This window comes from Kryptolebias marmoratus, linkage group LG12 (genome assembly GCF_001649575.2).
Source record: "Kryptolebias marmoratus isolate JLee-2015 linkage group LG12, ASM164957v2, whole genome shotgun sequence".
Taxonomy (NCBI): Eukaryota; Metazoa; Chordata; class Actinopteri; order Cyprinodontiformes; family Rivulidae; genus Kryptolebias; species Kryptolebias marmoratus.
The window spans coordinates 4,575,719-4,593,226 of NC_051441.1; the positions used below are offsets into that span (position 1 = coordinate 4,575,719).

The following is a 17,508-nucleotide window of genomic DNA, read 5'->3' on the forward strand; positions in this document are numbered from 1 at the left end:
TTTTACCACATCGTATAGACTTATATCACAATAACCATAATGTTAACTTTTCTTTTTAGATCAAGGGATGGCAGTAAACTTACTGAAGACTAAAATATCTCAATAACTGGAATAAAACTTTTAACAAACACGCAGTTTGTTGGGATGAACAACTTAAAGCAGTGCCAATTTTGATTTGGTAAATTATTGCATATCTTCAAACTAATATTCCCTTTAGTTTTCATCTTCTTAGGTAAACACATAAAGTTTAATCACTGTAATGAAAATCAGCCGTAGAAAGACAGGGTACGAGCGTGTGAATGAGAGGGAGGCAGGTGGAACAGTGAGGCTACAAGGTCAGAGGTCACAAAGGTGCAGGACTTTAAGGATTTAGGGTCGACTGTCCAGGAGGACGGGGAGTAAAGAGGTGAAGAAGAGAGTCCAGGCAGGATGGAGTGGATGGAGAAAAGTTTCAGGAGAGATTTGTGACAAAAGGGTGGCAGCAAAGAAGAAAGGAAAGGTTTATAAAACAGTGGTGAGAGCAGCCATGTTGGACGGTTTGGAGACAAAAAGACAGGAGACAGAACAGGAAGTGTCAGAGCTGAAGATGTTGAGGTTCTCCTTGGGAGGGACGAGGATGGACAGGATTAGGAATGAGGTCATCAGAGGTCCAGCACAGGTTGAAGGACTGGGAGATAAAGTTAGAGAGACTGAGATGGTTTGGACATGTCCAGAGGAGGGACAGAAGGATGTTAGAGACAAAGAGGAGACATATGGATGCAGTTAGAGGTAGCTGGTGTTGAACTCGCTGTAGCGGCCCCTGAAAAAGGAACAGCCGATAGGAAAAGAAGAACAACAAGTCATCAAAAGTAAAGAGAGTTTCACACAGTTAAAGTAAAATAAAAAACATTAAATTTCCTTTACTGACAGACATCAATTAGACTAATGTTTTGCCTAGTTTTGGTACAGATAAAAGATCAAAACATCTCAGAAAGCAGGAGAACCTGAAACAGAGACACAAGCTGAGAGAGGAGGCAGGCGAATGCAAAGCTGCCAGCATTAAGAATTGATTTCGAGCTGCGGCCAAATTCAGCAGATGGCGAGTGAATGTAAACGGAAACGAGCAATCACATTTCCAACAAAACTCTTTCAGGATGCAGCGACGGAGGGGAGAAGCTGAGACAGAAAGAATGCGCCTGAAAGGAGCTGCAGCGCAGCAATATGTTCCTCCCTGCGGTCACACTTGTTCCAATGCAACTTTAATCATCCAATCAGGCTCGCCAAGGCGGCTGACAGCTTTGATTGAACAAAAAGTTTTCTGCTCATCCTGATGCTGGATCTCAGATGAAAGAAACCACAGTCACAACAACACAGTCTGGATGCCACCCAACCCCAGAGTACAAAGAGGGGGGAAAAAAATTAAATTAAAATAAATAAATCAATGTTAAAAAATCTGTGAAAGGAAACTTTAAGGATTAAGGAACAAAAATCAGACTCTAAGCTTTAAGTTTTAACATCAAAAATAGATTGTTGCCTGAAGGCGAATTCTTCACGATGCCTCTCAGCCGAGGCATCCGGGGTGGACAACAGGCGAAAGAAACCTCCCTCGTCCCGTTACGGACCACACAGAACCAGGGTTACATCTGCCAGCAACATGAGAACACAAAAAAGTCTGGTTTTGGTTCAGACTGTGTTCTGCCTCTGTTAGAACAAGAGTCAAATAAACACAAATACAAGATGAGGAGGAAAAAAAACAAAAAAGCTGAAATTCAGTCAGGTTTCCATTATCAGCCGCTGCCAAAAGGTGAAGGAGGATAATAAAGTTTTGGCTCTTGTCTGGGTGTGTTCTTGTGTTTGTCTGTTAGCAAAATATCTCATGAACCACAGGCTGGATTGTAATGAAAGCAATCATTACATCTTCAACTCATTAACTTTTCGAGTCACCCAAATTCAACACGGCCATCACAGCTACCATTAACCAACAGAAAAATGGCTTTAGCTCAGGTAAATGTACAGATATTCAGCTAAAATCTGGTGTGGTAGTAGCTGAGAGTCATCCTCACCACATTCTCTGATCTCACAGTCTTGCATGAGATCGTGCACAGAGTAATTTGCAAGGATTGTCCAAAATGGTTACAACTCTGTTCCTTTTTTTTAGTTTAAATCTAAACTAATCATGAAAAGCGGTGGGTGACATGCATTCCTTCAAGGAACGCTAGGCCTTTAATTGAGTATACAGTTTAATTCATTTGTTTGGTGAGAGACAGCTGAATATTTCATGAGTTTTACCATTTTTAAACTTTTATTTTTGCCTCTTGAAAAATTATACCAAGTTTGATTTAAGATTTTGTTGATTAAAGACGCAGTCAGCGACAAAAAATAACAACAGAAAAATGTAATTTTACACCAGCTTTGAATAATTTGCACAATTTATTACAGATGGTTTGTTGATGCTTTATAACCACTAGACTGAGGAAAACCCTGACCTGTCGGCCTCCTCCTGTCGCATTAATATTTCTGCACCAAAACACCACAGCAGCAAGTGTGCTTTTCCTCCCCGTTACATCACGGACACGTGATGTGTCTCCCAGGACAGTCCTGACCTGTCCTGTCCTCTCCTCTCAGCCTCTGCTCCTCGAGTCATGTTTAAGCAGAATAACATTCATACATGAGTGGCTTTCCATGACCACACGGCCTCGGGATGATCTGAGCCTCGGCCCGGCGTGGTGTGATGGGGAGGAAAAAGCCCGACGGCGAGCACATATGCGCTCGTGCTGCCAGTGTAGCCTCGATGATAGCCTTACGGGCTAACGTTTTGAGACTCCACGTCTAAAACAAAAAAAGCAAAGAAAGAACAGATTCACTTGACAGAAGTGCTTAAGGCCGAGCTTTAAATAGCTCCGTGCTGTTTCTGTTTTTCTCCTTGTGTCCTGTGCGCCGTCGGTTTGGGCCTCCGTTGCTTTTTATTGTCTTGAACGGGTTGAGGAGTCGAGGGAACCGAGTCTTTCGAAGTGAAAAGCCCGAGGACGAACCGTTTACGTAAAGATTTGCTCACATGAAACGCTTGTTTGTTCAGAGTGTTATAATGACTTAGTGATGGTACACCAGACTGCAGAACTTGTGGATTTTTCTAGATTTTCTCTCTGCTTGTGTCTCTAGTTCAGCACAAGAAAAGAGGATAATCACAAGCTGTCATCTTTAGCACTAGTTTTTGCAAACTTTACTGTACATGTTTGTATTTTCAAAGCTTTTAGCAGTTCTGATGAGTTATCATATATAATATTGTTCATTTACTCTGAAAAACAAAAAGATTACTCATATTGTTTCTCATTTAATGAAAAAAACTGTCTATATGTTTGTGAATTTTGCAGATATTGAGCTAAAGTTTGGTGTGGAGGTAGCTGAGAGCCATTAACAACACATACTCCAAGCACTGACAGATCACACAAGATATCCCATGAGATTGCACATGATGTAAGTTTCAAAGTTCAACCAAAATGGCTAGAAGTCCATCATTGCTCATAAGATGATCTTAGTCTAAAAGTCTGGCATGAAAGGCAGTGGGCGACATGCAGTCCATGAAGGAATGCACGACCTTTATTGTCTAATATTCCTGCAAAGCTTCGGTTAAATGCAGTCCGAGGTCTGAAGTCACCATATAAACAGTGTGTGTGACCCTGGAGCGTCTGGAGAACATGTTGTATATGGAACAGCAGCTAAAAATAACCTTGTGTTGGCTTGTCTCCTTTTTGCTTTGTATTAATGGAAGCCCTCGTTGTTGCTCACTTGAATAAAACTAATCGCTGAGACAGTTAAAGAGCCTCCACTCGGCATCAGAAACATGACACATTCAAGGAAACGACTGAGCCGCCGGGGTTTCTGTGATAAGCTGAATCACTAAAGTCACTCCACGAAGAAAAGCATTTGGTCACACGTTACATATCATGAGCTAAAAACAAAAACCGATCCAGTGATGGAGGAGGTGGCCTTTAGGAGCCGAGCTAAAAGGAGGCAGGATGTTTAAAAGCTTAAAACAACACTGACAGGTGGGTCTGTGCCCGTGTCTGGGTTTGTTTGTCTGCAGCATTACCAGAATGTCTCATGAACCAATGGATGAATGTTAATGAAACTCCTTTAGAAAGACATAAATAATTAATTACCTTTTGAAGTCAACCCCATTCACAATGACTGCCACAGCCAACTGACTTTAGAGAAGACAAAAATGGCTACAAATCTGTCAGTTTTATAGTTATAAGGCTAAAATCAAGTGTGGTAGTAGCTGAGAGTCATCCTCAACACCTACCTGAATGTTACCACTTTTTGCAAGATCTCACAGTAATGAGATGTTGTCGTTTACAAGGTTTGGAAAAAGCAGCTTAACTTTAAATCTCTAGGATGGAAGGTGGCAGGCGATATGCATTCCTTCAAGAAATGTTAGGCTTTTAATTTGGTAATTGTTACAATGACTAATTACTACAGTCAGGGAACAAAAATGCCAAAGTACTTTTTTCCAGTCACGGATTACCTCCTTAGTGCAGCTCTCCACACATTTCTGCACATCTCAGTGTGAGCTTGGCTTTGTGTGTGTCTCAGAGTGTGTGTGTGTGTCTCAGTGTGCGCCAGGCAGAGCGGTGACTGGGTGTCGGCCTCCATCTGTGAACCTGGCTGCTCTGATCTGTCCTCCTGTGACAGATAGCGAGGGGGACATCACCCGGCCGCGGCTGCCCCAGCTGGACCAATCAGGTGCGAGCGCTCGTGGTCGTGTCGGACACGCACCTTCCGTTGTGTGCAGCGTTGTGGCGCAGATCGCCTCATGGGTTCTAACACGCTCTCAACAGATTCTGCAGCAAAGCGCATGTTGTTCCTGCGTTTCCTCGGACAGTGAGCTTTTAATGAGAAACTAAACTTTATCATTTTTATTGTAAATATGAAAAACAACCCAAGCTGTAAGTGTCTCCCTGAGGACACTGAAATCAGCGCTCTGTGAAACGCTGCTCAAAACTTTTCATTCTGCAGCTTTTGCAAGTTGACACCCTGGAACAACCAGCAAGTATTTTAAACTTATACGTGAACACACATTTTTTAGTCCTACCCGTGGTCACACTAATTGGAAGGTTGTTTAATGTATACCTGCACACCTTTAGAATGTGATAGAGTAAACAAGATAATGTGGAAAATAATGATTTATTGTTTATTTTACAAAGACTCACTATAATAGTACAGAGAGATTTGTTGCTGCCATTAAAGAGACTATTAATCTTCACATTATAGACATGTTTCAACTTAAGTGTTTGACCCTAATTAGTTCCCATGTGCCTTTGAGCTTTTCATCAGACATTCAGCTTATTTAAAGGAAACAAACAGCCTCTGGGTAGTTTGGTTTGGTTCTGTTCACCACACTGAACATGGAGCAGAGAAAACAAAGATGATAGATATGCATGCTAACAGTAAATACAGTCTCCAAGCAGCTTTGTGTCTCTCTGACCATAGCTGACAATAATTTATTAAATATAAGGCTCATGGGACTGTAGCCAACCTCCCAGGATGTAGACGCAAGAGGAAATGCAACCCCAGGTTAATCGGGTGGATAATGTGGATGGTAGAAAAAAAAAGCCAAAAAAACAAACCCATCCTAAACCATTCAAGCTGAACTCCAAAGTGACTTTTTAATTGCACCATCCATCACATTTTGAATCATATTGGGCTCCGTGGAAGTGACAGGAAAACACACAAAAAGCCAAACAGGAATACGTGAAAGTGCCTGTCGACCGATGAGACAAAACTGGAACATTTTAGTTTTAGTCACATCAGTTGTTTATTTATTTATTTATATAGTTTATGTTCTAAAGTCTTCATTTCCAGATTTTGTGTGAGTCTTTCACAGTTTTAGGAGTGGGGGTTCCCCTCCTTTGTTGGATGTGTTTAGTTTTGGATTTTCTGTCCTTTCTGTCACCTAATAAAGATTTATTTTGTTCTCTCAGTTGCTTGTCTCAAATCCTCTAGTCCTGCATTTGGCTTCTCTTCGCATAGATCATGATCACTCTGGAAATTTGTTCTAAAAATACATTTTGTTGTTGTTTTTTCTGTTTTCTTGAAGCACCTCCTATTCCACATATTTGCTCTCTTTAATTGCAGTGCTTTTTCTCTACACAAATTCACCCTAATGAGCATAACCGGAGACAATGTGGGTTTTAGTCCTGCGGATTAAACTGCTGACAATACGATTAGAGGATAAATACCCATGGAGCCATTGTTGCTTCACCTTGGAACAAATAGTCTGTGATTGCGAAATTTGAACTAACAAAATTAACAGTAACAAAAGTAACATTATTTTTAATGTTGTAGAACAACAGGAGGTGGTCTTTTTTATACATCGGCCCATTTTAAACCAAGAAAAGCTGTCATTATTTGAGCTTTTTAACCAAAATATGAAACCTCTTGCATTTTATAAGGCTAATAAGTGAACATTTCAGCTTCTTCATGTCTCAGTTTTCAGGCTTTATAATATTTGATTGAGGCTTTCAGTTACATTTTTTCCTCAGGGTGTTTCTGCTGGCTCTACTGGAGATACATCAATTCATATCACTGCAGAAATACATTATTGGTACAAAGTTCTGCACGACAGGGTGAAATTTATTCGCAATAACTGTCTGCAACCTTTAAAAAAGGGGAGCCCTAAATTATCAAAAACAGCTGATCTGTCATTTTCACAACTCTTGAGAAAATGAGTGAATTTCATTTTTCCAAATAAATCATTGTTTCAGTTGTGTTTTCAGACCAAATCATGATTTTATTCTTTAAAAATATACAGTGATTAATGGGGAATTTGTTGTGGTTATAACTTACTCATTATTACACCTTATTTTCTTATATTTTAACGGCAGGGAAATTAAGCAAATAGACACATAAAAAGATTAAAATAATTGTTAGATGTTGAGCCAGCTTTGTAAATCATAAAAGATTAATTTTGATCTTTAATACTGGATGTTAGTGAGCTTAAATACAAAAACCTCTGAAGCTTTAGATCATATGACTGAAGCAGCGTTTGTCAAAATTATGTCCTAAATTATTCAGAATATGAACCAAAACAGAAGAATCTAAAACAACAGGTTTCTGAATGAATAAAACAATTAGATGAGCGTCGGTTTGACTGTTTCCTTCCGACTGCTGAAGCTAACGAAGCGCTGAGAATTCAAGGCTTGTCATTGGAGGGCGGCGGTGAATGAAAGGCAGCTCTCTGTCACGTTGTAGCTCCGCCCCCCTCTGCTGACCCCGGGGCGGGGGCATAAGACCTGTCACCCCAAATCACAGCACGGACCAGGACAGCCGCGCTCATATGTAAATGTGTCAGCGTGCGCACACTCACGAGCCTGACAGATCAGTTTGAATATGCATGTGGAGCTCTGACTGCAGCGTAAACATCTCTGTGCATGCAGGGCCGGCTTCGTCTGCTCGTCTTTTCATCTGCGTGTGTGTGTGTGTGCGTGTGTGTGCACTCGGTCCGAGCTGATCCTGGTGTGTAACAGTGACATTCCCGATGGGAAGGAGTCTCATGACTGTTTTCATTTGCTGGACTGTCCACATCTCCTCGTGAGGACAAGAAAGTGACATCTGACTGTATTCAAACTCAGCAGGGATTCTCTCTGTCTGGTTGACCCTTTTTGCTTGTTAGGTGGAAAATAAGGAAAATACACACTTATATATAAATGTTTAAATGACAATTCTATTGAATAGAATGGAACAGAATAGAATAGAAAGATACTTTATTGATCCCCTGAAGGAAATTATTTAAATTAGTTGTTTGCTATCTGTTGTAAGCTGGATTTAAATGGGAAACAACATGATTTTGCCTTTTTGCAGCAGGTGGTAAAAATGCAAAACCACAGTCTAAAATTGAAGCTTACATCCTCTGTTGCAATGCAAACACGTGTGTCGCCCGACCACCACATGCTGCAGAAGCCTCGCACAGGGAACGTGAATCACGGCGCTCAGGATTCCCTTCGTCAGACAACATCAGACTCTTCCTCTCTGTAAGTTTACAGTCAAAGACTTGGCATCACAGCGACACGTGCGCCGATGGCGTCACGCCTGTTTGCGAAGGGTCAGGGCCGACTGCAGGGCTCATTTTGGTAAGGAGTCATCCTGAGTCACAGAGAGGAGAGCGAACACAACCCTCCCTTCATGGCCTTTTCTAATATTTGAGCAAAAGCAAAGCAGCAATCATGTTTAAACTCGTCTTTTTGTGTTTGTTTGTCTCCAGCAAAATGTGGAGTCAACCCATTTCAAGATGGCTGCCACAGCTAATCAAATGTTGACAGAATAAGCAGACTTTAAAATGTCTTTTATCAAAACATTCAGCTCATTCATTGACTTTTAACTTTATTTAAAGATGTTTTCCCCATAAAAATACATTGAGATCTCTTCTTTTTGAAATCTGCTCCAGCAAACTGGTTCTATTTTTGTCTTCTTCGGCTGGTTTTAACTAATATTCTGCTGTTTTTTAGATTTCAGCCAGTCCTTTTGCTTTTAAAACTAGTGTTACTTAAAAGTTTTAGTAAATATTCTGCTCATTTTAGCGTTAACAGCTCAGTTCAGCAGTCACCCAACATTCACACCGCACTTTTACAGAAAATGTGATTTCTGTCAGTATTATGTGCATTACTGCCAAGTTTAAAAGTTTAAATTTTATAACTGTTATAATCTGTGCTGTTATCAAAGGACAGCTGGGTACATCTCACCAGCTAATTATTTTTATAACAGACCGTTTCAGGACATATTTTATTATATTCACTTTATCTTCAACTATTTTAAAAGCAGAAAATTATCATTTGCTGACTCGAGAAATGGTTCCCCGCCATCATCCCAAATTGTCGGTTACATCTTCGCTGTTCTCTCGAGTGGCTCTTTCAGTGCAGCTGAAACTTCTCACTTTAAATAAAGAACGAAAAGTGGGTGCACTGAAACACACACTATTATTGCATCTACCGCTTACATCCGATGACCTCTAACGAGCTTAATCACTTGGTAATTACATGGAAAGAGAGCAAAGCACTTTCCCTCCGCTGATGCTTCAAAGTGGCTTACAGGAACTGGCGACCAGAACACACAGAGAGCGCACCATCAAACAGAGGGAATCCAGACTGGTTGGCAGGGATAAATACACGGTTTTCCCTCAGCGAGCGACACTCCGAGGATTAAACGTGGCAGTGAGCTCAAGTCTGCTAAACAAGATACAGTCATAATACCTCAGTGTTTCATGTTGCAGTGGTAGATCCTCCACAGTCTCCGGATGTTTCTATCTCACCTACAGAACTGCAGCCACTAATAAGTCCTTTAAAAGCCAGCATCGTTTAAACACCTGCTTCTTTGTCTTGACTCCACAGCTCAAATTCCGAGAGCAAGAAATGAGAAAAAACAGGATCTGAATTATTCCATTTATTTAAAACGGCTGCTGGTTTTAGATCAAAAAGTTAAAAAAATTGGGGATGTGACTGCAACCGATTAACATAAAAAAAAGCCCACACAACGGCATAAATATAGATGATTAAGTGTGTTTTATTGTCGGGGAAAAAAGGGAATGAAGAGATTCAGAAATCTCATCTGATGCAATTATTGCATTTGTGCACATCTGACTGATTCTTGGCTGTTTGGAAGAGAAATGTTACAGTTTGTGGTTGATGTTCAACGTAGGATAAAGGCATGCACTGCACAGCTATGTGGTAAAATAAATCAGGAAGATCTATCTGGTCCGCTCTTCGAAAGGACTGCATTTATGTGTGTTCAGTTTAATACGCCATCACTGAGCAGAACGCAAGCTTTTAACTGTGAAATAAAAGCAAACCAGGCTAAGGAATTCAGCAGTAAATGGCTGTATTGATTTCCCATATATAATAAGCCTTTATGAATTCAACAGAAAGCAATCAAGCCAAAGCATCATTAGGTTCTGTATTGAACGAGGATGGGCTGATGGAAATATATTTTTTTAGGTATTAGAAACGGTCACATTTATGGTCCAGAATCATTTGGAATGATTTACAAATTGAAGCAGTTTTGGAAATTGGCTCCACCTCCTGCAGAAAAAAAATCAATACATTCCTGATAACAAGATTAAAAACACAGTTCTATATAATCAACATTTTTATGCCATCAGTAGCAGCTTACACATCTGGAAAGGCTCCATCAAGGTTTTAGAACAACATCTGCTTCCATTCAGCAAAAGATCCAGCAAAGAAGACCTGGGACTGCTGAACAGCCAGAATCCTCTACAGACAGAATGGGACAACATTCCCTCTAAAACCTCCAGCAGCTGCTCTCCTCAGGTCCAGATGTTTACAGACTGATGTTGCTTCACAGAGGGAAACATGGACATGTCCCGTCTTTTTTTCTGAGATGTGCTGCTGCCATGAAATTCAAAACGACTTGATTTTTTCCTAAAAACTGACGGCATTTCTTAGTTCCAACATTTGATATATACAGTATTTAATATGTTCCACTGTAAATGAAATATGGGTTTATGGGATTTGCAAATCACTGCATTCTGTTTTTATTTCCATTTTACACAAAGGCCCAACTTTTTCAGAACAGTGATTGTAAATTTGTTTGGTTATTTTGGGGGGAAACTGACTTGCAGCGATTTTAAAAACACCACTTTTTTGTTTATAGATACTCTAAATTTATATCTACTTAACTGACAGCTGAGAGGCTACAGTATGTATCATATCCCCAACCTTTCTAGGGCGTCCATTGATCATTTAATAAACATCCATGCACAGTTTATCATGAATTTTAGTGGGGAGGGGGATGCAGAAAATGTTGTATTTTAAATGAAATGAGAGCTTTGGGGCATTTCCCAGCTGCCAAACTGAATGTGCTCCTCATCTCTCTCTCTCTCTCTCAGCGATGAAGAGCATCGGGGTTGACTTTCCTGTTTTTCTTCTCTCGCGTGGAGAGAAATAATGGTTTGTGGTGGGGGGGTTTGTTGCAGTGATAACAAGGTGGGAGGAGAAGCACAAAGATGGACTACCTCGCTGAATGCTACAGAAAATGGTAATTAAGAATGAAATGCCAAAACTGCATTCGCCTGATGGAAAGGGCAAATGGAGGTGGATGCTGCTGGCAGCTTCCCAGCCAAATAAATTTTCAGCAAACACACAGCATCCATACGTTATGGAGAGAAACAGGCACCACTTTGGTTGGCAAGACCCCAAATCCATCACAAAGACTTCACATGTGGGGAGGATTTTCGGGGAGGAACTCATTATAACGGCTCGTATTTGAGCCGCGCTCCACACAGAAACCAATGTGGCAAATTTGAAAGATATTCAGAGGAGCCGTTTCCTCGTTACGGGTGAATAATGTCGGGTTCTGGCTGCTGCTCAGCTGAAAGACTTTAAGTGGTGGGAGTGTTTCTTTTTGATATACTGAGATAATGACTGAATCAGGAAATATGTGGAGATGGAAAGACCGCCAAAGCCTTATTTGGCAAAAGCTACTGTAAAGAAAAAAAGGAAAAGGTTTTTGTTTTTTTTACAGAACTACAGTAGAGAAAAAATGCCAGAACTAAAAGGATGAATTCCAACAAGACTAAAGATTTTTATGCAACAACTATAAAGAAAAAGTTAGGTAATCATTTGGAATGGCATCTCTTAGTGATGTGCTTTTTTTCTCTATTAATTTATCAAATATTAGCTTCAGGTTGTCATCATCTAAATTAAATTAGATGTTTAATTTTAATCATGTTTGCATGAATGTTTTATCTCAGTAAAAACTCCTTAAAAGGTGCTGTTGGTGCAAGCTTTTAAACAGATAAATTATTATTTAAAGGCAATATTTTTTTTCAAAAGCGGATGATAATGTTTTTACTCATGTCTGCAAGCGAGTTACCAAAATATCTCATGAACTTTCATATAATTTGCAAAAAGTAATCGTTGGATTTACGTCTACAGCTGATTACCTTTCGGAGTCAATTCCATTGCAGATCGCCGCCAAGGCCAACTGACCTTCAAAATCACAGAAATGGCTCAAACTCAGGTCATTTTACAGATATTGACCTAACGTTTGGTGTGGTAGTAGCTGAGACTGGTCCCCAACACATATTCTGAGCTCTGACAGATTGGATAATCCCTGTTTGCCTGTTAGCAAAACATCTTATGAACCACTGGATAGATTTTAATGAAACTCTCAAAAAGTAATGAATGGATGAACATCTACAAACCAAATCAGTTCAAGATGGCTGCCAAAGCCAAGGGACTGGTTATAATTCAGTGAATTTAATAGATGTTGAGCTAAAATTGGATGTGGTAGTAGCTGAGATTATTTCACAACACGTAGTCCGAGCGTGAGGTGAGATTTCACATGACATTATTTTAAAGGTTTGACAGCAACAACTGTGTTATTCCTCAACATAAACTGATCTAAAACTCAGACATGAATAGCAGCGGGCGATATGCATTCCTCCAAGAGATACTAGTCCTTAAAAATCCCGCTTTTCATTCAAGGTTTGACACAGTTAGCTATTGTGTCATTTCTCAGATTCTTCCCAAACACAGCTGCTCACAGAGGTTTCTCTCTCTCTTTTTTTGCCACTAATTGACTCAAAGGCCAAAACTGAAGAGCATAATTAAATGAACCAAAGGATGTGACTGTGGTTTGTGCGTTCCGGAGCCATGTGGCGCGTCTCTGACCCCCCCACACTTACTATCACCCACTGCCTTAGATTATTAACCCAACAGGAGTGGAGGTGTGTGGATAAATACCTTTAACCTCCCGAGAGTAATCAGAGGATTGCTTACCGCTCTGCGAGTCTGTGAAGATGCTTTAAGATGTAAGATGGTCCTTTTGTTCGGGAAGGGAAGGTCGTTTTGGACTCGGTGAGGTCCTGCTCCACTTCTGGGCTGGAACCAGCAGCAGGACGGTGTCGCTGATGCCTTTCGCGGTGTCAAATGTGCACGCGGTCTTTGTCCATGTGTCCCGGATCGGGTCGAGCTGGACGTCGATCGAGCTATGTGGTCTGCTGCGTAAAAGCGGTGCCAAAATTCCTGCGGGCCCGCTCCGTCACTGAGATGCGAGACAATAGTCTGCTCATTTTGGCACGGATCGAACCCCCTCCTGCGCCCAGAATCAGCTGAATCAGTTGATTGGAAGCAAACCTCGGGCGCTGGTTTCCTCACATCCCCGTGGCCGGCTCGGGAAAATTGCGATAAATACGTCTCACGTGCCAGCTGGCTCCGGCGTTGCTCTTCGGGTCCCTCATCGCGATCCTCCTGGCAGCGCGGCCGCCGATCTGTTGATCACCGGGGGGCCCATCTCCGTCCTTCTCCGGCCGTGTCCTTCGTGCTCGTGGTCGTCCGGAGCGCAGAGCCCCGCAGCTCGGACCCCGGTGAGGCGAGGTGAGTGACAGCTGGATCCTCTCAGCCCGTCGACCCGTCTTTGCAGGGGAGCAGCAGAGCAGGAGGCTGCGCGCACGCGTCTCTGGCGGTGCGCGCGCCCGTCAGGTCACACATCTGCTTCCTGGGTGCCACACTTCATTTCTACATCAGAATCATCAGAGTTGTATGCATTTAGAAAGATCATATTGTTAAATATTTATGACACTCAACGGACACATTAATGTCCATTAATGTTGCTGAACTGTAAGTAAAAACAAAACACAATTACAACAAACAAAGAAATGAAACACATTTACAGCCCCAGTTGTGAAAAAGTTGGGATGCTGTGTGAAATGTAAATAAAATCAGAATGCAATCATAACCCTGTATTTTATTCACAACGGAACACAGTAAACATATGAAAGGTTAAAAACAAGAAATTGTAACATTTACGTTTTTAATTAGTTAATTTTGAATTTTTTGGCAGCATCTTAAAAAAGTTGGGACAGGGGCTGAAAAATTATAAGAATAAGAAACAGCTGGATGAGCGTTTTGCAACTAATTAGATTAATTAGCAACAGGTCAGTAAGAAGGCTGGGGATAAAAAGAGCATTATAGAAGTAAAGATGTGCAGAGGTTCACCAAAAACTGTGTCTAAAACTGAATAATGTTCCTCAATTTAAAATTGAAAAGACTGAATATCCCATCATCTACAGTTCATATTATTATCAAAATATTTCAAGAATTTGGTGAAATCTCTGAGGTCAAAGGTCAAAAGGCTGGATGTTGGTGATCAGGTTCTGGTTCTGTTCAGGAACACTTCCACGGATCGTCGTCTGTAAACACAGTTCACCGTGCCGTCCACAAACACTGCTTAAAGCTCTATCAGGCAAAGAAGCCAGATGTGAACAGATGTGTCTCCTCTGGACAAAAGAGGAGAACTGTTCTGAGGTCAGACGGGTCCAAACCATCCAGCCTGCCTCTCTGATGGTATGGGGGTACATTAGTGCCTCTGGAAAGGATCTCCAGGTTTTAGAGCAACATCTGCTCCCATCCAGGACTGTTGAACAGTTTTTGAGATGTGCTGCTGCCATCAAATTCAAAATTACTTTTTTTTGGTTTGTTTTTTAAGGAAACTAAAATATGAGTTTATTAATTCTGCAAATCACTGCATTTTGTTTTTATTTACATTTTACACACTGTCCTAATGTTTTCAGGCTTTTACTCAGTCGTTTTCCTTTATGTAAATTTTAGTACACTGTGTTTTCAGTCATTTTTGTGTTTGATGTTTTTAGATTCTACTTGACAGATTTTTATTTTCATTCTGTATTGTGCTATCTGTTACAGTTTACCTTGTTGAGAAATAAATAAAAGATTATTCTGAACAGCAATGGCTTTTTAAATCCAGTTTGCTTTGCAGATGTGCCCAAAATGAGGATCATTTAGCTCTTCTGAAGGCAATAAAGCTTGAATAATAAGCAGATTTGATGAGTTTGGTCTGTTTAATGACAGTAACAGCTGAACTGACCCTCAGGTCACAAACTACTTTCCAAGGAAATGATTGATACAAACAAGATGCTTCAGGGGATCTTTGGGTTATGATCAAAAAAGTGTCCCGCTGAGAAATTAAGGTTTTTAATTGTTCCAAGATGTTTTTGTGTTTAGCACCAGCTTAGACTGACTGAGAGTGTTCATCCAGTCTTTGTAGGAACCCCGGAGGAGCAGGACTCATATGGCTCATTGGGTAAACTGTAACCACTGGTTGTTTTCAGTTTGAAGCCTGATTGTTCTAAAGTGGCCCATAAGTTTACCCAGCCTCGTCCGATTCTGCAGGCATGTGTGCACGAGCTGCCACAAACTCTTCCTGTGAAGAAACAAACAAGTCTCGTTCCTGTAAAACAAAAGTGAAGGAACGATTCAGTAGATCCTTCAGATGACCAGGACGGAAGAAGTCACGCAGCTGAAGGTTGAGCAATTTTTGTATTGTGTGTGTGTGTGTGTGTAAAACTGCCTGCTCACAACCTCGACCTTGCCAGATCTTAAACTGTCACAGACCTTCTGGACGGGAGATAACAGAACGTGATGTAATGCCTCAGAGTTGGAATGCAAGGATGCACTCGGGGAAGGTTAGGAAGCTGCTGCAGATCCAGGTTAGTAAACCAGAGGCTTTCTGAAGATGTGTGAAAGCCCCTCTTCTTGCTAATTACAGACAAGACAACTGACACTACCATTTATTGTTGCGAAACAGCTGTTATTTGTCATGTTGGATTGCATCAGTTTTATGCAAATCATAAACAACAGGCCCTTGACCCGAGGAGGGTGTCCTAATGTCCCAGAGTTCATGGAGGGACTGTCAGAGATCCCATAAAATAACAAAACAGTCAAACAGAGAGTGGTAGAAAACAGAAACCAACAAAAGGCCTAGGATTCCTCGAAGGAATGCATATCACCCGCCGCCTTTCATGCTAGAGTTTTAAACTAAAATGATCTTATAAGAGATGAAATTATAATCACTTTGGTCGGACCTTGTATCTTGTGAGATGTTAGCGCTCAGAGCGTGTGTTGAGGATGACTTTTAGCTACTACCACACCAGATTTTCACGGCGGGCGATATCAAACCTGCTGCTTCTGTGGTTGTTTTATCACTCAGCTCTGTGCTGAATCCTGTTCGCACCCTGTTTTGTCTCTTCATGGCTGCTGTAGTCGTGATATTATTATTTGGAGGATGACTCAACCTTCGACAGCTTCGTTCATCCATGAGATCCATTAATGATTCGTTGTCGTGTTTTTCACCATCAGCAGACAGTTTACATGCAGCCGGACTGAACTTCCCGTGCTTCTAGCCCGGGATTGTACGGAGAACGATTTGTTCATGATGTTAGCAGGGAGGGACAAGTGTGACTGAGTCCCTGACACACGACGGAGACACAGAGGAGCAGAGCTGCAGCGAGATGGGACAAGATGGACAGGAAGTACAAATCCACTGGAGGGAAAGGTGACAGATGAGGTGGTTGGGAGCAAATGAAGCTGAGGCCCGACTTGACCGTACCACAGCCTGCTCCGGTCTATATTTAGCACAGGGACCACAGATTGTAACAAGTGCTCCAGGGCCTTGTGTTCAGACCGGCAAGAACTGCTGCCATCCATCTCAGCGCCCGGGGCCAGGCACGATCTCAGCTCAGGAGGGAAGGGTGAAGCAGCCGTGTCTGAGCGCACGCTTGCTAAACACATGTGCAGAGCTGACCACGCTCTAATGAAGCAGACGGATGCAAACTCTAAAGGCACCTAAATTCCTCAATCTCTGCCTTCTGCATTTGAAAAGGGCAGAACAACCCCATCACCCATTTCTCCTGAAAGAGGAGAAAAAAGAATAAATCACTCGTCTTCCTGGACAGGATTGACATTCAGTGTAAATGTCAAAAGTCGCTGGAGCCACATTTGATTCTTCCTGTTTGCGCTCTAACCTTCACCGTCTACAACACCTCGAGCTCCGTTGGAGGGAATTGTCAGCGCGTGAGTGATGAAGGACTGAGCCGTTCAGACATCAAAGTCTTCCCAAGGTGTGACAAAAACTTAAGCCGCGATCCATCCTGAAGTGCAGCTGAATCCCGGTCCTGTAAATGAATAAAAACGGCGCCGTTGATAAATCTCCCCTCAGCTGAAACGCTTCCACCCTGCAGAGCTTCATCTTTTATCAGGAAAAGTGACGGTGGTCAGATTCTGTGCATTAAGTCTCACATCCAATAACACCTTCAGTCCTGCGTCCTGCAGCATAACTCACTTTTCTGCCGTTAAGTTGGGAATTTTATTTACTTCTTTCAGGCTTGGCTAGATCATCTTAAGACTAAGCGTTTTGCAAGACGAAAGGATGCTGGCACTGTGGTATTTTCAGACAGAAAATACTAAATTGCACGCCTGGAAACAGAGCTATAAATCTGCCCCAACAATTTTGTGCAACTTAACAGATCTGTAATCGTGGTACATAAAATGAAAAGTCTGATATATAGACGCAAAAAAAAGGCAAGAATCCTCATTTGTTCTTCTGTTAAAAACTAGTTTTGTTCAAAACATTCCTGCAGGCAGAGTTTAATGTCTTTAAAGAGGTTCATGGAAGCCTCATTTTGTGGTTCAGATATGTTGAATCTAGAAAAACATGCAAAAA

General features: G+C 41.5%; 1 protein-coding gene across 1 annotated transcript in view; it reads right to left on the reverse strand.

The window, feature by feature from the left end:
• gjc1 (gap junction protein gamma 1) overlaps window positions 1-13,664 on the reverse strand; it is a 40,034-nt gene extending 26,370 nt beyond the window's left edge. Inside the window, exon 1 of the mRNA XM_017429434.3 lies at window positions 12,771-13,664. The gene's annotated coding sequence lies outside the window, so the exon portion shown is untranslated. The remainder of the gene's footprint in view (window positions 1-12,770) is intronic.
• Window positions 13,665-17,508: the final 3,844 nt, after the last annotated feature.